Consider the following 27,198-nt stretch of genomic DNA (forward strand, 5'->3'; position numbering starts at 1 on the left):
ACAAGGTGGGATGGAAAACAAAAATAAAACCAGGATGATCATCGGAACTATACATAAGATTACTTCTATTTGGATAGATCCTCAGAGGAAAATAAAAACATCTTGGTGTAAAAAGATCAGCCACAATAGTAAAGTGGTTAGTCCTGGAAGTGCATGGGCCTTTTTATGTGCAATTTTGGAAAATCAAGCCATGCATATATGAATTGTTGCATTTTTGTTATAGAAGTTTTTATCCCATTTTTATGATTTTAGGATTAATAAACATTATCCAAGTCAAGTATAAAATGAGCAGCACCTCATTCAGCACATTCACTGGCATTTCCAGTGTATTTATCATTTTCTTCTGGGAGCATGGATATAGCAATGATTAGAAAACAATATGGCAGGAAACTCTTGATGTTAAACATTTGAGTTATGTATTACAGATTGTCTCAAATTCTCTGACTTGTCAGATTTAAATCTTTTCAATGTTTCTCTGAAGCTTTTGGCACGTTTTCTTCTAAATATGTACAAGAAAGACAGAAGATTCATGGAGGACTCTGGCCTTCTGTTGTTGTTTAAACACTGATGCTCAAGGTTTAACTTTACAGAGAACAAATCATTCTACATCAAAACTAAGGTGTTGCATGTTTATTTACAGACCAAGCTCCAGTAGTAATGTACATTTGTCATGGAAACTGATTTGAGTTTAATTCTAGTCTCTCTTTTGCACCAGGAAAATGTGAGTTTCATTTTACTTGTCTCTGTTTTCAATTATAATTTGACAAAAGAAATAACCACATTACCTATTTGATTTGCCAGAACTTTATCCCAGCACCACCTGTTGAGCCCTCGGCACTTGAATTCTGACATATAGCAGAGAACAAAATTATGCACTTGGCATTCTAACAAGCAAGGATGCCAACAAAAGCATAATATAGCCTTTGTACTCAAAGCACAACAATATATATATTGAGCTACCAACTGCAAAGGTTTAAGCAAGCCACAGTTAATTATACATGAACATATCTTTCCAACAAATAACTCGGTAGAAAAAATCCTATGGAAGTTATAAAGCACCCTTTTGGTTTGCTTTGGTAAATACTGCAAGCTTAAAATAAATAAAGTTTCACAATACCATACAGATTTACATCAGAGATGGCAAGAAGATGGCCAGCTGGTTTATTCAAATTGATGGGTTCAACACTATCAGCTTCTCAACTTAAACAAAACACCCCATTCTGATGTTCACTTCTGATGTTCACTTCAGGAGATGTGACCTGCTGCAGCCCTGGTATCCAGGAAGGTGGAAGAAGATGCTCCCAGCACTTCTCTGGATCTAGATGTCCCTCTGCAAGTAACTGGGACCAAAAAAGAAGGGATCAACTGTGGCTTTGATGCATGTTTCTGAAAGCAGCACTTTGCCACAAAAATACTCACTAGTGCTTCCTTGGCTCTTCTGAGCTCTGCACAGAAGAAGGATGGAAGCTGAAGGAGGCAGAACAGGTCAAGAGGGATGAGGCAAAGGCTCTGCTCCCCAGTTCTGCACAGGGGCTGTGAACTCACAGGGGATTTGCACACTGGGAAAGGCTACCAGTGGTTCTAGCAGTGCTGTCAGAGCTTCCAAAATTTGTTAAAAGGTATCAGCAAATCACTGCAAACTTTCTAAGGGACCATTTTAAAATACTGGTAATTGTGACAATTCTCAGATTTTTATCACCTCCCCAGTAAGTCTACAGGAGATTTAACTAGTATAAAAACCAACTAATTTTTTTCAACAAGGGAACAAGCCAGCTGTAAATCACAAAGTAAGGCAAAGATTTTACATAATGTGCTAACTTTTGAATCCTGCTCTGCTGAAGTAATTCCTTCCACAGTGGGGTCATGCAAGCCTAAATGGAGGAGCCACCTCTTGACACCTGTCAGATCCCCCAGATACAAACTTCTGTTATCTGATTCCTGAAAGGAATTATATGCAACCCAGAAAGTTCATTGAGGATGTCCTCTGATAAAAAGCAGAACATTTCTTATTGTGTTCAGAAAAGTGGAGAAAGTTTAGTGTGGGGATTGTTTTCTTACCAATGCATTGCAGCAACCAGCACTCAGCAGAACTCGCAGAATCTCCGTGTTTGGAGGGTTTAACTGGACTGGACACAGCACAAGTGACCTGAAGTAATGAGACCTGCATTGAGAAAGGGATTGATGACCTACAGAAGTTGCTTTCAGCCTAAATTATCTATGATTTTTAAACTGACCTAAAGAACTCAGCAAAGTTTCCCTTACTGTTGTTAAATTTTAAAGAAATGCAACTTTTTTTTTTTTTTTTTTAAGATTGGAATTACATATTTACTGTTTATAATAGCTTCTAAAACATATATTTTTTAATTGGGTATGTAAATGTACTTTGATAATTTAATTATTTTTACTTCAGGATTGATTAAACAGAAACACATTCGTAAATGATCCCTAAGTTACTGGGTGCCTGCGGTGTCATTCCAGTCAGCTGAGGAAAGTGCTTGCCTAAAACTCTAAAATGGTGGCTTGAAACTTACCCCAATATCCTTAATTTTTCTGACCTGAAAATGTAACCTGACAATTGTTAATGAGAAAACCTTTCCTTTAAATTTGTAATATAAACTGTAAAACACTTTCTAAGAGACAGGCCACATTTAGGAAAGCCAAATCTAGTTGATCTCTCCTTCTCAATTGCAAATATCCTTTGTGGTAACCACATTTCATTCAGGAGAGTAAGGCTACAGGAAGTACACATATGACAGATAGTTTGGCATGATCCACTTCTGGATTTCTCAGATGTCTAACAGCCAAGAAAATGTTCCATCCTTTTAATTTCTTTCAAACAGTTGATCCTTTGTAGTATTTACTCTAATCGAAAGCTTCAGATGGAGTATCTGGGTAGTGTCTGAAAAGGGCATCAAAGAACTCTCCTGTAACAGAATCCACATCTCCTAATTTCTCCCTTGTTCAGAATAGCTGCAAATGCTTAAATTGCAATGGGGCTGGAGCTCCGAGTTTTAAAATCATAAACTACTTAGAAAACTCACTCCAGAAACACGCTGTGTGGTTTACTGCCTTCCACAATCTCTCTAACATTCCTGGCACTTTGCTGCCTCACAAAGCCACTGGAAACACTGGAACACTTCCTTGCCCAGCAGACACACAGGAGAGCTGCAGGTGGATTGATGAGCAGGCTGAGCTGGACAAGTGGCTTTTTCACCCTTGACTGCTGCTGTGAATTTAATGAACCCACCCTGAATATTTGGGGGTGAATATTTCAGCTTGACATGGAAGTTCTTGCATGTAAAACAGATAAGAAAATTATGAAGTTCTACAGGTAGGTTATAATGAGCTGTACAAAAGGCAGCACCTTTTCAGGCAATTGTTAAAGTCTGCTATGAGTAACCCAAATGCCTCAAATGCTGCTTAGCTCCTTTTTCACTCAACAGGTAAGTTCTATTAGTGCCTTGTATCCTCATATAAAGTGGCATTCACTATTGAATTTAATTCCACTTAATTCTGGACCATTTGGGAAGCATTAAGGGTTCTAGAATGAAATGTCAATGGTTCTTTCATTGGTTTAGTGTTTTGTGTCTGCAGCACTGCTGCAAGGGAATGCCCTCACTTTGCATCATGCTTCTCTTATTTGAGTATTCTGATAGTGCACACATGCACACAACCTTCAGAAACCACTGACCCTAGGGATCCTTTCACTTTAAGTTGAGTGTACTTGTCACTGAAGGTGATTGAGGTCATCTGGCTTAAAAGGACTGATCTATAACCCACACATCCTGAAGAGATAATTTAAACCCAAAGAGTCTCATAAATTCCCAGAGAGAACTTAGTATCATAAAAATAGACTTCACACCACTCCAGTTTAGCCTCTGCCTTGACAAAGAGGAATCTAAGTCAGCTCTAGTGCAGATCCTTCACAGGAGATACTTCTCAAAGTTCTCCTCAGCAGTCTGTGTCTTCCTTATCTTTTGGCAACTTGTCACTGGTCCTTCTGCCAGCTTTCACTGATGGTGAGATACTGCAGCTGATGAAGGTGGAAGAGAAAAAGAACTTCTGCTTCTATATATCTCCTTCTTGACATCGCTATTTATGCAGATACTTCTGTAGAACTGCTCAGGGTGATTGATGCAGGGTACAGACAAGTATTTGTATAGGAAAATCTTACCACATTGAATAGAATGCTATAGAAACAGTTCTAGGAGTTTATTGTATTTGTAGAATGAATCTTGGTATATTTTTTTGAATGACCTATTAAAGATCTCCACCAAGAGCAACATTTGCTATCACATTCTGTGGAGGTCTTGCTGGAACTTGTCCTGTTCTGCTTCCTGCCTGTCATAATCACATCGTTCCTGCTGCAACCTGAGCCTCTGACTGCTCTGGAAACTGGTTGAGATTTACCCAGTAGTGCTTCCCAACACAAAGTGATTTCCTGTCTCTAATGACTAAACTGTTCCATTGAGCAGAGAAGGACTCTAATTTCCCTGTCACCCTCTGAGCTGGCGAGATGATGCATCCTTTTGTTTTCGTGCCGAAGGCTGCCTGTGAGGAGCAGGCTTTGGGAAGGGGCACGAAAGCAGGTGATGATTTCATCTGGCAGCACCCAATACTACCTGTCCTCACTGGTACCTCCCCGGGTAGGCAGCTATGCAGAGCAGGCATCTTAACAAACACTCCTGAGATTACCACAAATTGTCTTCAAAGAATTGCCTTGATTCCTGATTGTCTTAAGACACAAAACCACATTTCACCACAGTGGTATTGCCCATTACAAAGGGATAGCCAATGCACAAGAGACTTCTTCCATTATGACAGTAAGAACAAAACACTTATGGCTCTTGCCAAGCTTGTTCAAAGTTTACATGGATTTGGTTTGATGAATATAGTGGAAAAGTATATCCAATGTTTTGGGTACTGGCCCATACACCTCAGCAGTGCTTCTTTCAGCTTTTAAAACAGATTTATAAATTCAGTTGTTTCATTTTATTTGGATTACAATGTTTAAAAAATAGACCACTTGAAATAGACCATCATTTTAGCTGTGTAAAATGTGGCTCTTCCTGATTTTTTTTTTTTGTTTCTAATTGGAAAAAATAGTGATTTGTGCTCTGCTTTTCTTGGACGCTGCTGTTCTACAGTAATCTGTTGCCTCTAAGAGCAACTGCTCCTCATACACTATTGAAATAAATCATCTTGTGATGGAGATTAAATTATGCTATACTGAAGGTAACTGGTACAGTGGCAAAAACCATGGGGCTTGTCCTGTCTCATTACCAACTTTGTTAAGTTTCTGTGGGCTGGGTGGTTGAGTGAAATCAATTGGGTATTCTGATGGACTTTTTAATGGACTATGAATGTTATCAACAACAAACTATTTTGTAATGGAGAGGCTGCCCCTTCCCCTCAAGTTTCAGCATTATACAGGAGGAGAAGGTAACATAACCCATTTTAAAGCCCTAAACCATTATCTCGGAATGTTTTATTATTTTGAATGGCTGTAAACTAATAAAACTTCAGCTTTCTTACATGTCATTGGAAACAATCGAACATGAAATATTTTGTCAGAAGAGAAGTTTGCAGACAGCAAGCTAAAATATTTGCTTGGTTGTCTTTGGCACTCCTAGTACTTAAATGCGGGGTGGTCCGTGACTGTCAATATGTACAGGACTCTTAACAGGAGTTATAAGCAGAGATCAATAGCTCTTCCTACAGCAGGTCATCGGGCACATAACTTACTGAAATTGAAGGCTCAGTGCTTTTGACCTCCCTCCTACCTCAACAAATAAATCTGGGGTAGGGCAAGCACATCATTGGTCTTGGGCTCGGGGTCTTCTGGAAATCCCTCCATTAAGCAGAGCCCCTTGAGGAAAGGATTAATTTATTTAACCGGGCTGGGCACTGTGTTTGCATATGAAGCTCTGATCATAGATGGTTGCATTCGCAGAGGACTTGGGCTCTGCTCTGCTCCCTGGGGTAGATGTCTGCTATCCTTGTGGGCAAAATCAGACTGGGAAAGCTAAGCAGGTGTCTAAAATTGGAAAACATGGTCTGAAATTCAAGAGAATTAACCTCCGATGAGGAAATTTCCCCTCCTGAGGCGCGTCTTCCTTCCGATGACCTTTCTGAGGCCCGCACACCGCGCTCTCAGCAGCACACGGCAAAGCCGCCACAGGGAATTCACCCCGGGAACTGGGGCGGCTGGAGCTTCACCCGGGAATCGGGGCTGCAGCTTCACCCGGGAATCGGGGCTGCAGCTTCACCCGGGAATCGGGGCTGGAGCTTCACCCGGGAACTGGGGCGGCTGGAGCTTCACCCGGGAATCGGGGCTGGAGCTTCACCCGGGAATCGGGGCTGGAGCTTCACCCGGGAATCGGGGCTGGAGCTTCACCCGGGAACTGGGGCTGGAGCTTCACCCGGGAATCGGGGCTGGAGCTTCACCCCGGGAACTGGGGCTGGAGCTTCACCCGGGAATCGGGGCTGGAGCTTCACCCGGGAATCGGGGCTGGAGCTTCACCCGGGAACTGGGGCTGGAGCTTCACCCGGGAATCGGGGCTGGAGCTTCACCCGGGAATCGGGGCTGGAGCTTCACCCGGGAACTGGGGCTGGAGCTTCACCCGGGAATCGGGGCTGGAGCTTCACCCCGGGAATTGGGGCGGCCGCCGCCTCCGCCGTGAGGCCCCGGCCCAAGGCTCCGCGGGCCCCGGGCAGCGCCCGCCTTGGCTTCCTCTGCTCCCCCTCACAGACCCTCCGCGCCCACTGCCCGCTACCTGCGGGTCAGCGCGGCTCCGGCCGTGCCCGTCCATCCCGGCCTGTCCCTCCATTCCCGACCCGTCCATTCCCGACCCGTCCATTCCCGCCCATTCCCGTGCCTTCCCGCCGTTCCCGGCCGGCAGGGGCCGCTGGCGGCCCGCACAGCCCGGCCCGTCCCCTCAGGGAGCGGCGGGAAGGGGAATGGCCGCGCCCGCTGCTCTCATCCCCCGTGGGCCTAGGGACACGGGCACCGGCGCCTCAGTTCCCCAGGAAGAAAAAGGAATTGAAGCAATAACGTTTAGAAGGATCCTGAGCTACAGTTTCTATAAGATATCGAAAAAGCCCTGTCCTGGGAAGGTTTTCATTACTGATTTTTGCGCAAAGTAAACTGCCATTCTTGGATTTTCTACAGTTCATGATTGGCCGTGGGTTGTCCAAAAAAGACACTAAATTAAAATATATTTTGTTCCACTCAGATTTTCTTTTCTCCTTCAGCTCAGAACTTTTGTTCACTTTCAGGGACATGCTGAACTTCCCACTCTCCCCTTTCCTATTTCCCCACACGACTTGTTCCCTACTGTGCTTTTGTCGCTTTGGGGGAAAGGGAAAGGGGGGCTCAACAGGGAGGGACCTTTTTTCCGGAGCTGGACACATGGGGTTTTTTTTTTGTTTTTGCTCGTTGGGTTTTTAAGAGTTGTGAAAAATCCCTTCAGCAATCCCCGTGCCCTGATGTAGCAGCCCCCGGGGCTCTGGGACACGAGTGGCACGGGATAAACTTCTCCTTGCCACGTTTTGGATCGTGTACAACGCTCGAAACCCAGCACAGGTATTTCTGAAACCTCTTCCTTAAATATCTCAAGTGAAGAGAGGAGAATAAATTTGGCTCTGACCCGGTGCTTTTTCTTCTATTGGATGTGTTTTTCACTGTGCTTTCCCAGTGTTGCTCTGAACTTTGTTTTATAAATATCTACATCAAAAAAAAAAACAACAAAAAAAAAACAACAAAAAAAACCCCACTGATACCTCTGGCTACGTTTATTATATTCCTCTATTCTTTGTTTCCTTAATATGAAATAAAATGAATCAACCATTTAGGTTTACCTTTCTGTGCTTAAAAATAATGAAATACGACAGCTTATGGCTTTTCTCCTCTGGATGGCAGTAACTGCTGCTTAAACATTCGTGACCCGTAACTGCAATATCCTGCAGCATGGGATTTCCTTTTGTTTGTCAGCGTGCTATCCAAAAGAAACATTTAATTTCATTCCTTCTATGTTTTTTCAAATCTAAATTTGAAAGCTGAGTAAGCTTTCAAAGAAGGAATGTGTTTAATGTAAAAATTTAATTGCGCAGGTCCTATGTATAAAACCAGAACAGGAATCAGAAGAAAGGAATTGGTGCTGCACGTTAGTATTTGCTTGTATCCAACTACCTGTTCCATAAAAATTCCCCGATGATGTTGAGAAGATCAAGTTCCTTGACATTAAACAGTGAAACAATACCAAAGAGACAGAAATGTCCTGACCTGAGAGCGTACCAGAACATCTGCCCCTTTAAAATGCTCTCACTGTAACAGCACATCTGGAATTCTCGACTGTTCATTACAACGTGAGATTTTAAGACAGAAAATACATCTAGTAAAGGTGACTAGGCCCACTGTGCCTTTATGCCCAAGTTAAACAAGAGGTATGAGTGGGAGTTAAGCCCTCCTCCCGTCACATCTGAGCAGTAAGTTTTTCAGTAATAAGGCTGGACTGACATGTAGGACTTGTGTCTCCTCACCAGCCGCAACTAACTCTATTGCCTTGTTTTCCTGCTGGGGCAGACGAGGCAGTTCAGAGCAGCAGTTTTCAAGGATCAGTGCCTGTATTTATGCAAGTGAATGTGCACTGCCAGCTGATTCTGGCCAGCTGAGGTCTGACCTTCAGAGCCAGAGCAACCAGCCCCATTTCTGGGGTGCTGTGAGTGCAGGCAGTGCTCCCCAGCTCCTGGCTCAGCACCAGCATATGGAACTTCTTTTTCCTCAGATATATGTATAATTCTATCACACAGCACATTACTGATTTTAGTTGTGCATTCAGTTCCTGGTCTGTGGACTGTGGATTGAGGTGGCCAATGGGCCTGTGGTTTTTAGTAAGTGGGTGTTTTCCTACCAAGAGATGAGTGCTACCAATTCCTTTGAAAACCTTATCTGTTTTCATATGGAGAAAAATCCCTTGGCTCCTAGAATTAAGAAAAACGTTTCTGCCCAGGTATTTTTTCAGTGGAAAAAAACAAAATTTGGCAAATTATGTTAATATTCCCAGAATCAAGAACCATTATTTATATTTTCCCTCCAAACTGCTAATGCTCAGGGCTAATTTGCTTAGCCCTATTTGTACACTCTTGTCCCAGTCTTCACCAGCCCAGTGAGGTGCTGCCCATTTACTTGTCCTGCCTGCATCTGAATGAGGGGAGCAAAACCATTCTGTGGTACATGAGTCACTTCCATAAAAGTCTTGGAAACCCTCTGTGGTGACAGAAACATCAGCCCAGCACTGGAAATGAAGTGCTTTGGGAAGACATCGTGTCTCCCAAGTTTCTTCAACAGACAGGGGAGCAAACTTTGTTACTGTCCTGGAAAAAAGAGTGGCACCTACCTGGTGACATGAATCCAGCTCCACTGTGCAGAGGGAAGTAGAATCACAGACACACCGTGTTTGGACAGCTTTGTTCAGGTAATTTTCTTGAGGGCTGCAGCAGAGATGCTCAAGAAGCTTTCAAGCTTGAAGATATCAGTGGGAGATAAACCTCAAATTACTCCAAGCTAGTGTCCTGGGCTCTTTTTCTGGAATGTAAGGAAACCTGAAAAATAATAAAGCGGGTGCACCTAGAAAGGTAGTTTTACAGTTTGCTGCAAAGCTGAATTTTCAGCCCTTCAAAAGACAAGTAAAAGTAGATAAATTGTGTTGCTCTGGTTTTACTGCAGGTCTACACCTTTGAGATCCCCAGGTTTGCTGAAAAATTTTCTCTGAAGACTTCATTAAGTTCTGGCCCTGACACCAATTTGTCAGCAAAAGATAAAGCATGTTGAGAAACTGACCCAAGAGGTTCCTTCTTAGCACATTTGTGAAGGCCTGCTGCTGCTCACACTCACTTCTGAGCTCAGGGGTAAAAGAAGTAGAAAAAAGAGGGACAGGCCCCACCCGTGAAAGAACTAGGAGAAAATACGTGACTGGAAGCACGTTTTGTGTCCTATCAAACACTGCCCTCTCCCACTGCAGTGCCTGAGGTTGCCTCTGTTCACCATGGGAGTAGGTAAAGGAAGGACAGGCATTGTAAAAAAATGAAAATTGATTAAATTGTCAGCTGCAGATTCATTTTCACTGTACAATTTTCTAAGTATAAGCTTTGTCCAGGATGTAGGAGGAGTGCTTCTGCCGTGCAACAGAGGCCTACCAAATCTCTCTCTCAGCCCTGTGAGCAATGTGAGCAGCATTCTGCATGGTCACTTTTTGAAAAATATGTAATTCATAAATCTTCCCCTTTCCCTAAGCTCCACAAAAACTCTGAACCAGTTTCCTAGATGGTGATGTGTACACATCATGCAGTAGAAATACAGACAAAAACACATGCAACCCTGCATATGTTTCAAAAACTGTATTCTTCATCTTCCTGATCGGTCAAAACGGAGTCTGATGGAAAACCAAGATGCTTTCCTGTGTGGTGCTGGGGGCCACTGTGACAGCTGAGGTCAGGAGAGGAGAAGGCATGCAAGAACATTTCTGGCTGAGTTCCAGAGTACAGAGATTTCAAGTTTCTTGTGAGGACAGAAGAGCACTGTGCATTTGTATTTCTAGCTGTTGGCACTCCGACTATACCCAGCTAGGCAGAAGGATCGGTTAGAGCTAGAGCTCATTTGAAAGGACATTTCAAACAGATTAAAAATTCCTATTCATTACAAGCTTCTAAATTAAGTGAAACTCACTGAAAGATTGGTTTCTTTCTGAATCCTGAATAATTCTTTACATTGTTAACAGGTTATGAGTCTGAATGAGGTGATTTTGGACTCGTAATTTAGAAACACATGTATGGGATTTATGCTGATGTCCAGAATTACAGAACTGTCAACAGTTTGTCAAGAAAAACACTAACTCTGGACTTCTTGAAAAGAAAAACAATTTAAAAATCTGTTTGGGACAGCATCCCTGCCTCTCAGCCTTGAGACATCTTGCAGCTACAGGAGCATAAATGTAAATGCCAGATGACCTGCACTGTGTGCAAGGAATGCGAACTTTTTCTGAAATGCCTCCTCCTATTTCCCCAAAGTAATTAGCACGTGCAGCCTTCCCACAGGGCTCTCTTGCTTTCTCATGCAAATGCAGTAGCAGGGGTGCAGGGTAAGCACGGCCCTGGAAATAAGGGCAGAGTTGCCCTTTCTAGAACTTGCTTTCTGTTCATGCTGCATGAGGCTCCTGCAGCGTTACACAATTGGACAGCACAAACTCCAGCACAGTTACCACTGCTTTCAGGTTTGATTTACCTGAGCAAGGTCTCCTTGGCCTGTCTTTCCATGTAGCATCAACTGCTGCTTCGACCTGCAGGAAACCAAAGGGAGAAAGTTTTCTGTGTGGGATATACACTTGTTTTCAAAAGAACTGTTGTATAAAACCCTCTATGCTTTCCATGTTGCTGGAGTGGCCTGAGGCAGCTCTGTCATTGTTGATAATACATTAAGCACAATACATCAGCATGCCAGAGAAAAAGATTTCCCAGGATCAGCTATGCCCTTTGTAGAGCAGTAAGCAAGAATGACTAAGGTATAAAAGGGCATACTGTGGTGAAGCTTTTATGTGAGTGGGGACTGCAGGGCCAGAGAAGACATTAATGCCTTCTGCAAGCCATGAAGAAATTAGCAAGAAGTATAAATGGGAAATCAAAGACCCGTAGAACAGTCACATATCCAAAAAAATCACCTGGACGACAGAAGCTGTCTGAGTGATCCAGAAGCAAGAATCCTGTTTTCATGTGATGGCTGCAGAAATGGGGTTAGTTTGGCATCCATGGGCTCCCTCCTGCTGACACCGCTGAATCAGAAGAGTTTATTGCAGAACAATCTCAGCAATATCTTGAATCTTGAACCCCAGTTTTACATAATTAAACCACAGTGGCTCAGTGGTCAGGACTGTAAGTGAAAAGAAAGGACAGAGTCGGTTTGCAGGAAGCAGATGTCCTGTGACAGATGACCAAGTTATCTTAAAGCTGATACATAAACTGGTTTCTTTGCAAATCAGCAGAAAGCAGTGCCCAGCTGCTATAGTCTCCCTGAGTGTACTGTGTGCATCTGCACTTTCTACTTGATTTCCTCTGCCCTGTGCCCTGCTGTGCTCTGTGAACCTTCCTAAGGTTACAAAGGATCTTCCAAGTTACAAAACTGTCCCTGATAAAATCGATACCATAGTGGCATTTTTGATGAAGCTATTAGTAAACCCAAATATTCCACAGTTCTTCCTTGTTCCAGCCAACTCTTCATGACTGAGACAGATATATTAGTTAAAACCCTCCTCTCCCTTCCCTGCCCCTCCTCCCCCTCCCAAAAAAAAAAAAAAAAAAAAAAAAAAAAAAAAAAAAAAAAAAAAAAGAATCAGACCTATAATTATTCTGTTAGCAGCAGACTGGTGATTCAGTAAACCAAAGACATGAGGATACAAAACTTTGCGTGGGCAAATATGCCCAGAGTCTTAGAAGTTATAAACTTTACACTGGCAGTTGTTAAAATCTATTTAACAGTTGATTTTGGAAGGCTGACCAGAATGCCTTTGTAGAATTTCTTGCATACAGGAAGACTTCACTTATTCGAGGGTAACCAGCACATCACCTTCTCCTTTTCACATCGTTTACATCCTTACAAAATGACTTATCCCAGTATCATTCCAGTCAAGTTTAAAAGCATGCAATATCCCCTCAGTGACCCCTCCACCTCAGAGGGCTGCACGTAACAGGGTGTTTTGAGTTGCACCCCAGTGGCCAAGGCTTTGCAAAACCATTGGAAAAGCCAGAAAGTGCCCAGGTATGCAGAGTGTGCCAGGGTGTTGGATAAGGGGGTGCCGCCCCTTTGCTTCAGTAACCACTCAATTTAAGGGTGTAGGGGCTGCTAGGGCAACTCGGGGCCATCCATCAAATCCTTCCTGAAAGGTGTCTGAGAGCTAATCTGCATTTTACACAGCAGCTGCAAAAAGGAGCAGGGATGCTAAATCACAGATCAGCAAGCCACTGTATCTAGCAAACACTTTCCTTAGATTTTTCTTTTTATAAAGGCTTTCCTTTGGTCATCTTTCTTGGCAATACAGAGAAAACAATGTCATTTTTGTTAAAGAATGTCTTGTTAAAGAAACACTCCCTTCTGACTGATGGAAGCTATTTGCTGCATAAGGAATTGAGGAAATTACATGATTTGCTTAATAATAATTAACATGGGGGTCTTTATGAAAAATAAGGGATTGCATTTAATTTCATGTTCTTAAGTAGCATTAATCAAAAGTATCTGTTGGCTAAATAAAATCCTCCTCCTCCTCCCTGAAAGCTCGGGAAGAGAAAATTGCAGTTGAACGTTACCCCAGACACTTGTCCCCAGTTCAGTTCTGATGTCCTTTTCCCCTCTGTTTGTGCCTGAGAGGGATGGCTGACTGCAGGGAGCCCCTCCAGAGGAGGGCAGGGCTGGAGAGGAGCAGCTCAGAGCACTCTGCCTTGCCCAGTCACAGCCGCAGGGGGAAAACACTGCTGACACGGCGCTTCCTCCGCTGCGCCCTCGGCCTCCGTGTGATGGGCACCAGCAGCAGGAGGTGACACTGATGATTCCAAGCTTTAATACCCAGCTCTGTGCGGCCAGCTAACAACAGGTGAGTGAAACGAAGAAAGAATGGGGCTTTTTTTTCATATTGATAAATCCAGCTGAATTGTGAGCATTCCTGAAAGTGTGCAAGGCTCTGATAAGAGCTTTATCGAGCATGTGTTACATCATCTGGCTGCCACGCTGGCCCCTGATCAGCTGCTTTTCCTAGCAACAGCACCCAGACAATAAGCTCACATCTATTGAGGGAGCACTTCGCTGTCAGGGGAGGCGCTGTTACAGTAATTCATGAGACCACGTGTAAAGGAGGACAACCAGACCCCAGGTTTATATACGCAAAGATGCTTGGGAGGGCTGAGGATCTTTTAAAGATCCTCTTCAGCTCAAACTTCACTTCTGCCCATCTCACAGTCCCTCCATCTTCATAAGCAGCTCACTGGGGAGTCAAGAGAAATAACTGTTAATAATTAAACACCAACTTGTGAGAAACGTAATTTCCAGATGTGTTTTTAAATACAACATGTAATTAAGTTTTAACAAGGTTTATTCAGCTCTTATAAGGACTTTGCAGAAAAGCTTTAGTGGGAATGTAGAGGACAGAACTCTTGAGCTAGAAAAGAAAAAAGGCCCATGAATTACAATGAGACTGAGTTTCAGATTAAACTGGGACAGACTTTGAGAGTCTGTCTCTCAAAGATCTAAGAATTCTGAGAGACTTCAAGCATTAAGATTTTCATCACTGGCAATATTAAAATCCTGGCTAAGAATACTTTTTGTCTTGTACTCATGTGAATAAGGACTAATTCCACTTAGGAAATACAATATCTTGATTTAAAGGGAATTAGTTTTGACCATCAAAAGTGGTAGGAGGATAGGTCTCATTGAAAATAAAAGCCACTAACATATGCTGCTGTCAGTATCTGTGCACCTCCTCTGAAAGAGGTATGATGGTTTTTCCTGAAGCTGTCCTGGGATAATTGTATCTTTGTCCTTTATAAATTCACATCTATTTTTATAAGCAAAGCAAGGGTCCCAATGGTGCCATTAGAAATAATCCTTCAAGAGATTTCCAAAGATATGTCTTGTTTAACTCCAACAGAGAGCTCACTAAACACTCTACAGAAATTTCGTTTTTCTTCACGACCAACAATAGATCTCTGTAAGTGTAAAGTCAGTCATACACAATCAAATGTGCTGGCATAAAAGTAGTCATGCTCTCACTCCTGTGAAAAGTAAATAAATGGTGCCAATAAAGACATGCCAACATGTGAGAATAAACCTTTTGTTTTAAAGCACATGTAACCAAAGAACACAGTATAAGCTTTTCAATTAGTTTAGACTCAGGTTTGGCTGTTTGGGAGTCTTTCTCAGTGGCTGGATCACCACAAGACTATTTGAGGTGATTTTTCATGCACAGATGCCACAAAATGTCGAAAGACCTTAGTTTACTAGGAAGTGTGTTCTTACTGAGTTGTCACAGAAAGAGAATAGAAGTGTATTTCTCCTGGTCTGTCATTTCCTTGCAACACTACCCACTGCAGCTACCACTTGGGAAGACTTGTTTTTCCAAGTCCAAATGCACAGTGCAGGATCTAACTGAATTATGCCTGCCAGGAATGGACTTACACTTCCCACATGATAAAAATTACTTGTATCTAAGCATCAGAAAAAGGCTGTACACCATGTAATACCTGGATGGATTTGCCAAATCATCTGTAGGAGCATTATTAAGAGAAAAAAAGGTGAGTGTACTGCTTTCAGTAGAGACTTCATTATCTCACAAACTAAGCAATAGTTGTTTCAGAAAATCAAACAAACCCCATGGCTGATTCCTCCAATTTTTTTGCCATCTGCATCACTTTAAAATAGTCACATAAAAATGACATATTTGAAAAGTTGTGGTATTTTTTTAACAGAAAAATTTAATTCTCATTCAGTGTTCTGTGAACAAAAACTTCAACACTTCTAAGAAATTAAAAAAGAAAGTGGTAAGCACATAAGGTTCTTGCTACATCTGTTAGGAAGCAGAAAAAAAAAAATCACAGAACCCCAGAAATGTGAGGAGTGGAACAAGAAAATTGGATAAAAGAGCTGTATCCCAAGGACAGGTATATGATGACTATGAGTCACAAGAACTTACTCCCAAAAAACCTCAGAGTGCCTTATAACGACATAATAAGTAAAGGATGGGCTGTACCTTTCTAGTAAAGTATTTCAGAAAGCTCCACTGAACTTTTCCCTCCTGAAATACTCTTTTTTAAGTTTCCCTAGGCAAAGAGAATGGTCTAAGCTAATATATTTCACTGCCACTAAGACAGGGTGTAAGGCATGTTGTTCAGCCTGCAGTGCATTAAGAGCATGTGGTATCCAACTGATATAAAGCAACTCTTATTCCTCAGAGGGCAGAACCCCATGGCTCAATTGTGAGAGTCCAGATTAAAAGATTTACAGTACATAAAATCATTATAATACTGTCTTACCTGGAGTGTGTGTCTTCCTCCATGGCTTCAGTGATAGGATTTCTGTCTCTGGGATTAATTTCTACTGGTTGGAGCTGGGAACATTTCTTGTTGCACTGTTTGGCAAAGACAGATCTTAGATATTTTAGAAAACAGTAATATATGGTTGCTTCACAAGGGATATGCTGATTTATTCGTCTAAGTTTTGAAGGATGTCAGTGTCTAGTACTCTCTTATTTTAACATGGGAAGCAACTATAAAAAGATTTACTGGGGCTCTAGAGCCTTTATTTTCTACCTGGGTATTCTTTGCAGTGCTCAGATCTGACCATGTATTATTATATGTTTATCCACCTTCTGAACTTCTCCAAAATAATCTAACCCAGTTGGTTTTGATCTTTTTCAATTTGCAAACCTCTAAATGTTTTCTAGTAAGATTATGAACCCTCTCTGCAGTCTGAATTTGAGATAATAGCATTGCTTTTTTTTGTTACCTTGAAGGGGTTGCCTGGTAATGGCCCCTAGCAGTGGTTACAGGCCAGAGGTTCAAACCTATGTGTAATTTTATGGCCAAAGTCACAACTAGAGTAACTTGGCGTAATTCTGCTGCTTTCAAAGGAAAAAAAATCTTTTGAGAGCAGCAGTTGGAATAACGGCTAGTTTATTGTACATTAGCTGAGAATTTTCCCCTGCCTTCAGTCCTCCTCTTAGATTTCATTGTGACTAAGATTGAGCTTCACTTCAACATAATTGTATTTCCTTTGTACTCCTTACTTACTACTCAGGCTAGAACACATCAAAGCGCCCAAGAGGAATCTTAAAAAAAAAATTACGTAGGCAATCTCATCAGAAAATTCCTAAAATTTTATTTAATGCATAGTCTCAGATGTATCCTAGATATCTAATTTTTTAAGATGGCCCTTCAGTCAGGTATTACCTTTCATCTCAGTGGCACAGTCTAATACATGCAAAACTCTGATAGAAATTATAGTTAGTAACATAAATTTTTCTTGACTTCTCTGATCAAGTAATTCTACTGATAAAGTATTGACTGAGGTATTTTTGAATAGATTTATGCTGATTTACAGCAGTTGATCATATGCCAAATTTTCCCAATATGCATGAGGCTCTTCAGGAGTGAGTGCAAAGGAAATAATGTTCCTGTTTCTTATGAAAAAGAAAAGCACAAATAGTTTGGTAGATATTAAGAAAAGCAGCAATTAGATCTGAAATGTTAATAACGAGATATCTTTTCTGAAGATAGTTAGAAATATTTACATGTAAAAGACAAGAAAATCTCTGAAAAATTAGAGAAAAATGGAAAATTGTCTTTTATGCTGTTGCTCTGTAGCTCACTTTGCAGCTCCATCACATGACAATGAATAAGTAAAGAAAACTATTATTATGCAAACTGCTCCAGGACAAAAGGGTATTACATATCTCATACAAAAGGGGATTTCTTTAAAAAAGCACAGCACATTCAGTGTTTAGGGTTTGCAGTTGAAATTCATGGCCTCGCTTGCCAATATTATAATGCAGCTGGGTATTATGCTATTGATTTTCTCTGAGGGGAGAAAAAATCACAATAAACATTTTCAAATGGGTTCCCGTTAAACAGTTGCATTCACTTATGTGGCAATATCAGTTTTAGTGATTTTTAGCATTTCTTCTCCAGTGCAAAGGTCACCATAAAGACTACCACAGAGAATTTGACTGCAAACGGGAATTCCAAAAGGTGCTTCTTTAGACTAAAAAAAATAATCACTGGAAAAGAGTATTAGGTATTATTTTGGTGTTGAGAACTGATGAGATTAATAACAATTTTGCTCTTATTTAACAGCTATGAGAGAAGTCCATCTTTCTGTAGAGAAGGCTGCTGACAGAATCTCTTTAATTTGTTCTGTAAAACAAGAGGTAATTTTTAAAATTTTAATTCAAATTCATTTATTATCTTTCCAGAAAGTCAGTAAAGTTTAAGTAAAAACAAATCAGCTGTCCCAAAACATTCCTGATGGATATAAGGCTTAAATGTAGTCTCAGAAATCTTTGTCTCTTCATGACATGAATAGTCAAGCACTAATTTGGATGAGTAAATCAAAAGTCTCTTTACAGGGTTGGATGTTTCCTGCACCTTCTATATGCAACTTTAGTCATGTGATTATTGTGAACTAGTTTATTAAGCATCAGTATTTTTTCCTAAAACTCTTTTAAAGGAATGTTTTGCAGAAAATAATAGCAAGTCCCAAAGTACAAATCAAACAGTTGCAGCAGATCAGCTTAAACTGTTTTTCATTTGCATATGCCACATTTCTTCTCTGGCTCTTAGATACATCCATCTCTGGGTATGTTCAGCTATGTTTTCAAGTCCTTATTTCTGATTTTGTCTTCTGTTTTTCGCTGAGTTGCCTCAGCATTGCCATCATAGGCTGCTGAAAGATGCGTACTCACAGTGATTTATGTACTAAAATACAGAGGAATGGCACAAAATGAACAGTTTTGTGGCACAGGAAAAAAGAAAAGCTATGAAATTGTTGCTTGGCAGGAATTAGTGCAGAAGCCAGTCTGTGACACTGAGCATACTATGGCATCCAAACACTACGTTCATACTAGCCCTGGGTGTACAAAAGAGTTAGCAAAACAAGGGGTCTTTGAAAAGCTCTGTAGCAGTCAACATACAATTTGAACATACCTTCATTTCCTTTACATTAATCAAAAGTACAACAGATACCAGAAAATACTTCCCCAGTCTCACTTGCTTATAAAAAGCTGTTCTTTGTGATGCTTACAGTCTTATTCCAAATGTTTAATTATTTTGTCTTGTTAGGTATCAGGTGTATTAGGAAAAGTAGTGGTGACAGAAAACTAATCCCAAATTAACACCAAATGGTGGACTTAGATGTGTGCCAGGATCAGCACTGAGATAGATGTTATTTACACACCGTTCTAGTCCTGATCTGTGTACAAAGAACCACTTACTGAAATTTACTACGCATGATTAAGCATTTTGAAATTCTCTCTTCTATTTTTTTTCTACTACTAGTTACTAAAAATACAGTTCCAAACTTTATCTGTCCAAAACTTATGTGTCAAACATACATCAAGGATAGATAACGTGCATTTTGTGCTCATCAGTGTGCATGGTACTTACACTCTGTGCATCACTGCAACCTGCTTAACTGAGCTTCCAGTTTGCAGGAACTAAAAGGGAATCAGCAGTACAGATCTGTACTTCTCAGAATACTCTGTGCAGTACCAGGGCCCAGTGCCACAGCCCTTTTGAAAGAGTCAGGCAGATAATCCCTTTTTATCAAAAGGGAAGGTTGGGACACAGATGCTTGAAGAAGTTCAAGGTGTGAGGCAGATCTTTGCAGTGCCATAGCTGCTGTACTGCCATGTGGAAAGTCTGCACTGCTCCAATGATTTTGATGACTGAAAATTTTTCTTATCTTGTAAGACGGCTAGAAGATGAGCCATCCTGACAGTTTTGTTTATTTGCTTTGGTGGAATGTAAAAACTATATGTCTGTCCATAATGGCTCAGAGTCCTCTTGGGGAAATACTGGCTTGCCAATATTCATGTTACTCCACTTTCACTGTGCCATTCTTAAGATTAGGAGAGGAGGAATTTTGTCCAAGAGGGGAACTGGACAAAATTTAGAACCTATGTTTTCATTCAGAGGGGAGTTCTGCTGACACACTGAAATCTCTTTTCTTTCTCTGAAGATAAAGTCTGAAACTTCAAAATTTAAAATAACAAAAGTGTATCCTAAACATTTGCATTAAAGTAACCAAAAAGAGTAATTTGATTGTTCAAATGATATAATCTTTTGTGAACAGTGAAGCTGCATAATCTGTGGTATCCTGACACAATTTGTAGCTGTAACAGTCTCACAAAATTATCTTTCCTTTTGGATTTACATAAACATTTCTTTACTTTAATGCTGTTCTTTTAAAAAAAGCAGTAACATGGGAAGGTCAGGCTTGACTTTGTACTGGTGGCACTCAGACAAGTGGTACCACTGACCACTTTAAACAAATGGCACTTCTAGCAGCTCAGAGAAAATGTCTGCAGGAGCAGAATGACCAGTCTTCTCTTGTGGGTTACTGAGACATCTCCAGAATATTTACCAATCACTTTCAGGATGAAAATATTGCAGATGATGCGACCTCCTCGCGCTCAGTGGTCACAGTTCACTTTACGCGGTTATTGTCCCATGCACATTTCATGAAGGAGAGAAGGAACAGATCTGAACAGGGCTGAGCTTCCTCTGCCCTGGGCACCACTTTGTGTGGGACAAGCTTTGGAACGTGTGGCGTTGGGAATGCTGTGTAGAGCATCCCATGAGACTGGCTGGATTGTGCCCCTACACAACCTTGCATAAATACTGATTTGTTCATGCTTCCATTTAAGTACGATTTGTTGTTTTCCACATAGAAACAATTTGTATTTTTTTTTTAATTCTTGGTTTTTCTGGAATAATCAGAACAACAATAAGAAAATGCAATTAAGAAAATGCATTAAACGAGACATACTAATTGCTGGTTGTGATTAATTAGTGATTGAAAGCCCACCCACACACATAGCTTCAATTGCTAGTAATTTACTTGCATGAATTCAATAGAAGCAGACAAAATTCAAAATACCTCAATCACTATTACTTTAATTGACAGATAAATTTATCTGTTGTAACTGCTCCAAAAAACTTAACATTTCTTAAATTGATAAGAGACAAAACAGGGTCCTGTTACCTAGATTGATCAGGAACCTGAAGCCTACCCAAAAACCTTTAGTCAACACACAAAAGTCTTCCTTGCTAAGTTTTGCTTTCAGTCTCCTAAAAGAGTTTCTCTCATTTACTTGTCTGTAGCAAAGGAGAGGATTTATTGCTTTGTTTTCAAGCATTCTTTAGTTCCAGTGACAGGAAGCCATTCAAGCCCTGTGTCAGTCTTGACCACTTGGGGAACCACAGCGTGATGACTTCCTTAGGGAATTAAGTCACAGGCTTCTGGCTCTCCCTGGTAGTAACTCAGGAGTGAGCTTCTCATGCTACACTGGGAGACTTCTGCCTAAGGCAGCCTCATGCTCCTGCTGCTCGCCTCAATATAGATCTGCCACACATATTTTTGCTTCATAATAAAATTAAAAAAGAAAAAATTCTTCAGATCTTCTAGGCTTCTTGTGTATTGTCAAAGCATCCCAATTTTGCTGAAAGGTGAGGGTCAATTCTTACAAAACTGTTTGCATTTACAGTATCACAACTTAACATTGACCACAAGTATTAAACCAGGGCACATGAGTGAACATAGTTTATCCTTTGCTTGAACTATCAGCATGGTTTTAAAATAGCATTATCTAAAAAACCCCAATGTTATTAATCACTTCTTACAAGACCTTTAGAGGTTCTCCCTTTTCCTGTTCATAAATCCTTCATCTTTGCATTAATTTTTTTCTCAGACAGGAAACAGTAACAATTGATTTACATGGACAAAATCAGCTTTTCTTAGTTTTCAGTCCAGCTTCCTCTGAGATCTCATTGACCTCTAAAGTTCAACTTCTTCCAAGAAAGTTTTCTTTGGGATTAATAGCCTTCAGCATCAAATCATTGAGTGCCATAGACATTAGCAGTGCTATAAGGAAAGCTTCAGCCTTTCCACATAAACTCTTATTTTCATAGGTTTATAGTTTGGCTAAAAAAATACAGTTTTATGCTGAAACTTAGTTTAAAAAGCTCAGTCGGGAAGTGATTTCAGTTTCTGAGAAATCTGCACAGCTCTGTGGGTGTTTTTACACTGAAATTCTGACCAAGACTATGACTTGCTATCTACATCCCGTTGGTGCCTGACTTTCTAAAAGTGCAGATCCACTCCTGAAAAATTATGGAAAGGCAATCTAAAAGGGTGTTTTTAAAATGGTTATCCCATATGTTAAAGACTTTCAAATTGGATCTAGTCCCTGCTTCTCTGGAAGACAGTCTAATCACTTGAACATCTCAGTATTTTTCAGAGGATTTTAGCCAGGCTGAGATGTGAGCCCAACTGCTCTGCAGTGATGGAGGGCTCTCCAGGTTTCTCTGAGTGTCTGCATGCAGAGTAGTGGAGGAGCCTGCTGGTCTTGCAAAAGCTGGAAATGCTGATGGATCGGGGGATGAAAACCTTGTAGAAAGAAGGATGAAGGAAACCCGAATTGGCACGTTTGGGGAAACTGTTGCCTCCTGCTTCTTCAGGAGCCATGGGGATGCTCCAGTGGCTGATTGCCAGGAGGGACAGATGAGGGAGAGGAGAAAGCAGACACCTTTCCACATCCTGAAACAAAATCTCCACGGTCATTAGAGACACTTAGATCAAAACCAACAGAACCTACTCACATGCTGGTTTGCACACACGCCTTCAGAAGGGATTTGGAGGCACCATCTGGAGGGAAGGAGGACAGAGAGATGCTGTGGAGTGTCCAGTTTCCTTAGTAGGTAATTCCTGTAAAGGGATGGTTTGGTCCTGCATCACTGCTGCTGGAGATGGGAATACAAACCATGCAAATGTGTTCAAGGCCACAGGCTGCAAATGTAATTGCTTCAAAGCAAAATCTTCTCATCTGAGATGGTGGCCCAGTGCATTGTGCTGCTTCCCGTGGCCACTCATTCTTTCCAGAAGAGAAATTTTACCAAGCCAGAGGCAGTATTCTGCCCCCAACTTCCCCCAAACTGGTCACCAAAACTAAGAATGTCCCATCAGTCTTTCCATGTAACTACAGCACAATTTCCTATGCCTGTGTCCAGCAGCAGGAAGACTTCCTTTAATCAATATAAATAGTATCTTAAACACTTGCCATTTAAAGGAAAAGGCCAAGGCACCCTCGAGATAGCCCCCTTGTTTCAGATGTGTCGCTCCTACGTCCAGACAGATCACCCCTATATTCATCCTGTGCTTTCAAATGGAAATATATTTCTGTCCAACAACAGCAAGGGAATATCCTCTGAAAAATGAGGCACCAGTAACCATGCAGAATTGACAGTGCAGCATCTGAGTAGGAAATACCAACCTTCAGATCTTTGGGAGTGCTCCATTTGAAGTTGATCCAGAAATCTTTTTTTTTTTTTTTTTTTTTTTGGCAACAGCTCATTATAACTAGGCAAATTCAGTCCAAACTCTGAAACTTCTTTTGAAGGCATAATGGCAGGGGAACCTCACAGACAGGATTAGAAGGAAGATAAGGAGGTAGCTTTACAGATGTCTGAAGGAGCAGTTTCCAAATGTAAGGAATGGCACGGGGTAAAGCTTCAAACTGAGTGACTGAAAATCTAAGAAGTCAATGAAGGAGGCTGGCATCATGGGCTAATCAGTGAAAGAAGTGATTTCTTGATCCTGCCTGAGAGATGATAGGTAGGATGAGGTGCAGGCTTTGAAGGTGAAGACAAGCTGCTTATATCTGATAGAAAAAGAGTGTTACATATGACAGCCAAAGTGATGGGCTAGGCAAATGATCTCTGCAGTGCTGTGATGTATAGAAGCGTGCTGCAAAATTGCATTTTTCAAAAGCAGAGGAATGGCTATTGAAATCATCAAGAGAGCTTGGTGATTACATACATATATATTAATTCTTGCATGGTAATAATCACTAAGTTCTATAATTCACTTCCATAAGACTTATTCCAATGAGAATTACTTTTAATGATATTTTTTAAACTTCTGCTAAGCATGTTGCATGGGAAGGTAGGAATTTTTTTGGATATTTACTAATAACATTGCTTTGTGTCAGCATTTTCATTGTTGCATTCCTTTTGAATTTCTATTTTATAAGAGAAAAAAATGACATAGTAACAAATCCTTTTTACATGCAACTCTTTTTGGTTTTGACTAAATCTTTTCATTTAAATACAGCAGCTGAGGTCATTCAATGCTCATATCCATGGCAATTACATAACATCTTAGCTGGTGGTCTGGGTTTATTCCTCTCTGGGCTCTGGTAGCTGAGGAGAGGTTGTCTATTACAACTTGGAGATGACTCTGGAAACTCAGTTCGCTGGATAAAACAGACATCAAGTAGCTAAATGCACCACACCTCTGAGACATAAAGATTTAACAGCACTTCTCCACTTTGTTTGGCAGTATTACATTAGAGTGGTTCTTTCCATAATACATATTAGATTAATTTTATTCCCTGTTGTAGCATATCCTTCATTTTCCCCATGCAGAGACTGGTGCATACACATTTTTCCAGGGCAAGGCTTTTCCTATTAATAGACAATTTGGCTCCACACACTGAGATGAACGAACAAGGTTTGGAGTGCCTAATTTAAGGGACCATATGTCATAAGCTATAGTATCCTGTTAGATGGGAATAAAATACAGAAAGATTGACAGGAAAAATAGCTTCCTACCGTTAGCTGACCTCAGACTAAAATTTTCAAAGATGTTTATTTAAGTGGGCTCAGAACTATTTACTTATTCTGTGCATCATGTGAAGTTATGCATATTTCTGATGTATTCTTGATGGGGGTGCTCCCTCAGAAAAAGAACTTCTGAGTGTTACCACAAGACAAAAATAACACAGTGATCCTGATTTTTTTTTTCCTGGAACTGCCTTCAAAGTGTGGCCAGCTTCACATTTTTCTGCTTTGACTTTTCAGCTTGTAAAAACCCAAATACAGTTGTTTACTGTTTATTTAGTGTCCTGTGATTGTAGGATATTGCAAATTTTCCTTTGCTAATGTAAAATACACTGATGGATGAATGTCTTTTTTTTTAGCAAATTATATTAATTACTATTCTTGTTTAACCAGCCCATCTCAGCTGCACAGTTCAAAGAAATGTGCTCTTTCAGACTCTTAGGGTGGTTATATAATCAGCATTCCTCACAAATATTTGAATGATTAGAGCTAGCAATCATATTTTCCTGGCAAGTTGTCCACTTTTGGGTGCAAACAGAGTCAGAACTAGAAAATGTAAAAATCAGCATTTCCATTTACTTCCTTCTGCTCATCCCATACATTTCTACTGGTTTTGTTGTTTTGTTTTTTTGGTTTGTTTTTTTTTTTTTCCTTCTCCGCTTTTTCTTTCTCTAAATATCTCTTGAAAAGTAACATTGGCAGATCAATTCATTCAGGTGAGGGAACGGGTAAGACCATGACCAGCTGGCAGGCATACCCTGTTGCACTTCTTTTTTTAGGATGTGCCATTCCATACTTCCAGTTGAGTTCCAGCTTCCCCTTATGGTCCAAATTGGCAGTCACAGCTTTGTGTTGGTATGAAAAACAGAGAAAGAAGACATTTCTCATCTGACATAACTCACAATTTAATTGTTTTCTTTTTACACTCCTGACCAAAAGCAGCAGAATGAAAGATTTACTTTATCAAATGAAAGGGAAGAATGTTTGGAGACAAAAAATTATTTGGATTGAGGAGGAACTTTGTGCACATATTTTTACCAGTGATTATTTGGCTGCCTTATGAATCTGTAATACTGAATATTGCCTGCATTCAGATACTCAAAAAGCAGAAATTAATAAAATGTAAGAATAAAAGCCAGGCATGGGGAGAAAAAACATTGTTACAATAACATATTTACATTTGCAAATACTACAGACACTCCTCACCTTTCTTTTTTGTCTTAATTTAGTTGGCAACACAGAGTGAAAGACAATGTTTGAAGTTAAGAGCCCAACAGCTCTGGGAGCAGGGAATAAGGCTGATTTTGATCAACAGCAAAAGCCATGCAATACAAAGGGCTGTGATGTAGCACACTGCTCAAGAGAAAACATTCCCCTGCCCCAATCCTACAAACCCTTTGGTGCTGTGTGCCTGTGGGAGGTGTCCATGAGGACCAAACCCTTGTCTGTGGGATCCCATCTCTAAGGGAAAGAAGGAAATTTGGAACACGATCTTTGATTGCAATTTAGACATCTCAGTCCCGCTGTATTTCAGTGGAATACATCACCCCCATTACCTGGGAATTTCTGGTCATTTGGCTTTTTGGCAGCCCACCAAAAGGTAGATCCACTCTGTTTTCCAAAGCAGGGCTCAGGGCTGACACTTCCCAGGCATTCATGAGTGGGTTCACCTGCATCTGGATCCTGTACATTTGGGCCACACTGTCCTTGGGTTTCGCAAAAGGGAAGGTAAATATTTTGGTATTTGTGTTTTAAAATGTCAGGGAAAAGACTTTTTTTGTTTAATGTTTTCTCTTCTGCTTAGACTAATGGAGGTGTAATTTAGGGAACCATACTGGCATGTGTCATTGGAGTCTAGCAAACAAGGCTCTGGAGTTGAACTGCTGAATATGCTCAGTGCAAAAGAAAAAGTGAAAAGTCAGGCTTTGGCTTTGGCTAACTTTCTTCTTTGAAGAAAGAATTGTGATTGTTGGCAGAGGAAGGAAGGAACTAGGACAAAACAAGGAAAGGAAGAAGCTGTTTTTTTCTTTCCATCAGTCAGCTCCTTAATTTTTGCTGCCAATATTATAAGTCTCATTTATAAGTTAAACATAAATCTATTTATATATTATTTGAAATTAAATTACAGAAAATTACATTGATTGCGTGTTGAAATCTTTGAGTATTGAGAGAAGGGAAAGTGAGGCAAATAAACATATGAAGCAAAGGTCATTTTGCTGTCAACAGAAAATAGCCCCAGTCAGAAAGAAAAAAGTTTCCATTTACATTTAATATATTTTTACCTCAGTACATATTTCATTCCTTTGTAATGTCACTTCTTATTACAGAGATATAGGCAGAGATCTAAAGTATCTAAAATTAGTCTACAACTTAGGTATTTCAATCTCTTAAGTAATTAAACATACCAAAAAATATATCCTTGAAAAAGGAGAGTGAAGGAGACCTCCCTGTAGTCCTTCTTCAACAATGGATTTTGAACATAACTTGGACCATAAGATGTCAAAATAAAAGTATTATCCTGAGAAATGTGTTACTTGTCCAAATTATTGAATATACCTTTTCTTAAGACTCTTCATGATAGTAAAAGGACTGAGATTATGAGCCAAGTTGTTTAGGATCTTTTCTGCAGCAACTCTTAGTGTCCCAGTAATTATGAGCAAATTTTGAATATATCAAAATAACTTTTTAATGTCCAGCTGAAAGATATGCACACTTGTTTAATTTATAAAAGAGAAATTATATTTTTACAGAGGAATACCCCATTACAAA

The 27,198-nt window shown here is 40.5% G+C and overlaps 2 long non-coding RNA genes across 2 annotated transcripts in view; both read right to left on the reverse strand.

Annotated features, from left to right (window-relative positions):
- Positions 1-13,543: 13,543 nt before the first annotated feature.
- On the reverse strand, positions 13,544-22,739 carry LOC136365194 (uncharacterized). The gene is made up of 3 exons (XR_010744288.1): positions 22,411-22,739; positions 16,069-16,163; positions 13,544-14,024 (listed from the first exon to the last, which is right to left on the reverse strand). It is a non-coding gene; the product is annotated as an uncharacterized lncRNA (long non-coding RNA).
- Positions 22,740-25,062: 2,323 nt separating this feature from the next.
- Positions 25,063-27,198, reverse strand: part of LOC136364643 (uncharacterized) — a 191,537-nt gene continuing 189,401 nt past the window's right edge. The window contains exon 3 of the long non-coding RNA XR_010744192.1: positions 25,063-25,274. This is a non-coding gene — a long non-coding RNA (uncharacterized lncRNA). The remainder of the gene's footprint in view (positions 25,275-27,198) is intronic.

This window comes from Sylvia atricapilla, chromosome 9 (genome assembly GCF_009819655.1).
Source record: "Sylvia atricapilla isolate bSylAtr1 chromosome 9, bSylAtr1.pri, whole genome shotgun sequence".
NCBI classification, from domain to species: domain Eukaryota; kingdom Metazoa; phylum Chordata; class Aves; order Passeriformes; family Sylviidae; genus Sylvia; species Sylvia atricapilla.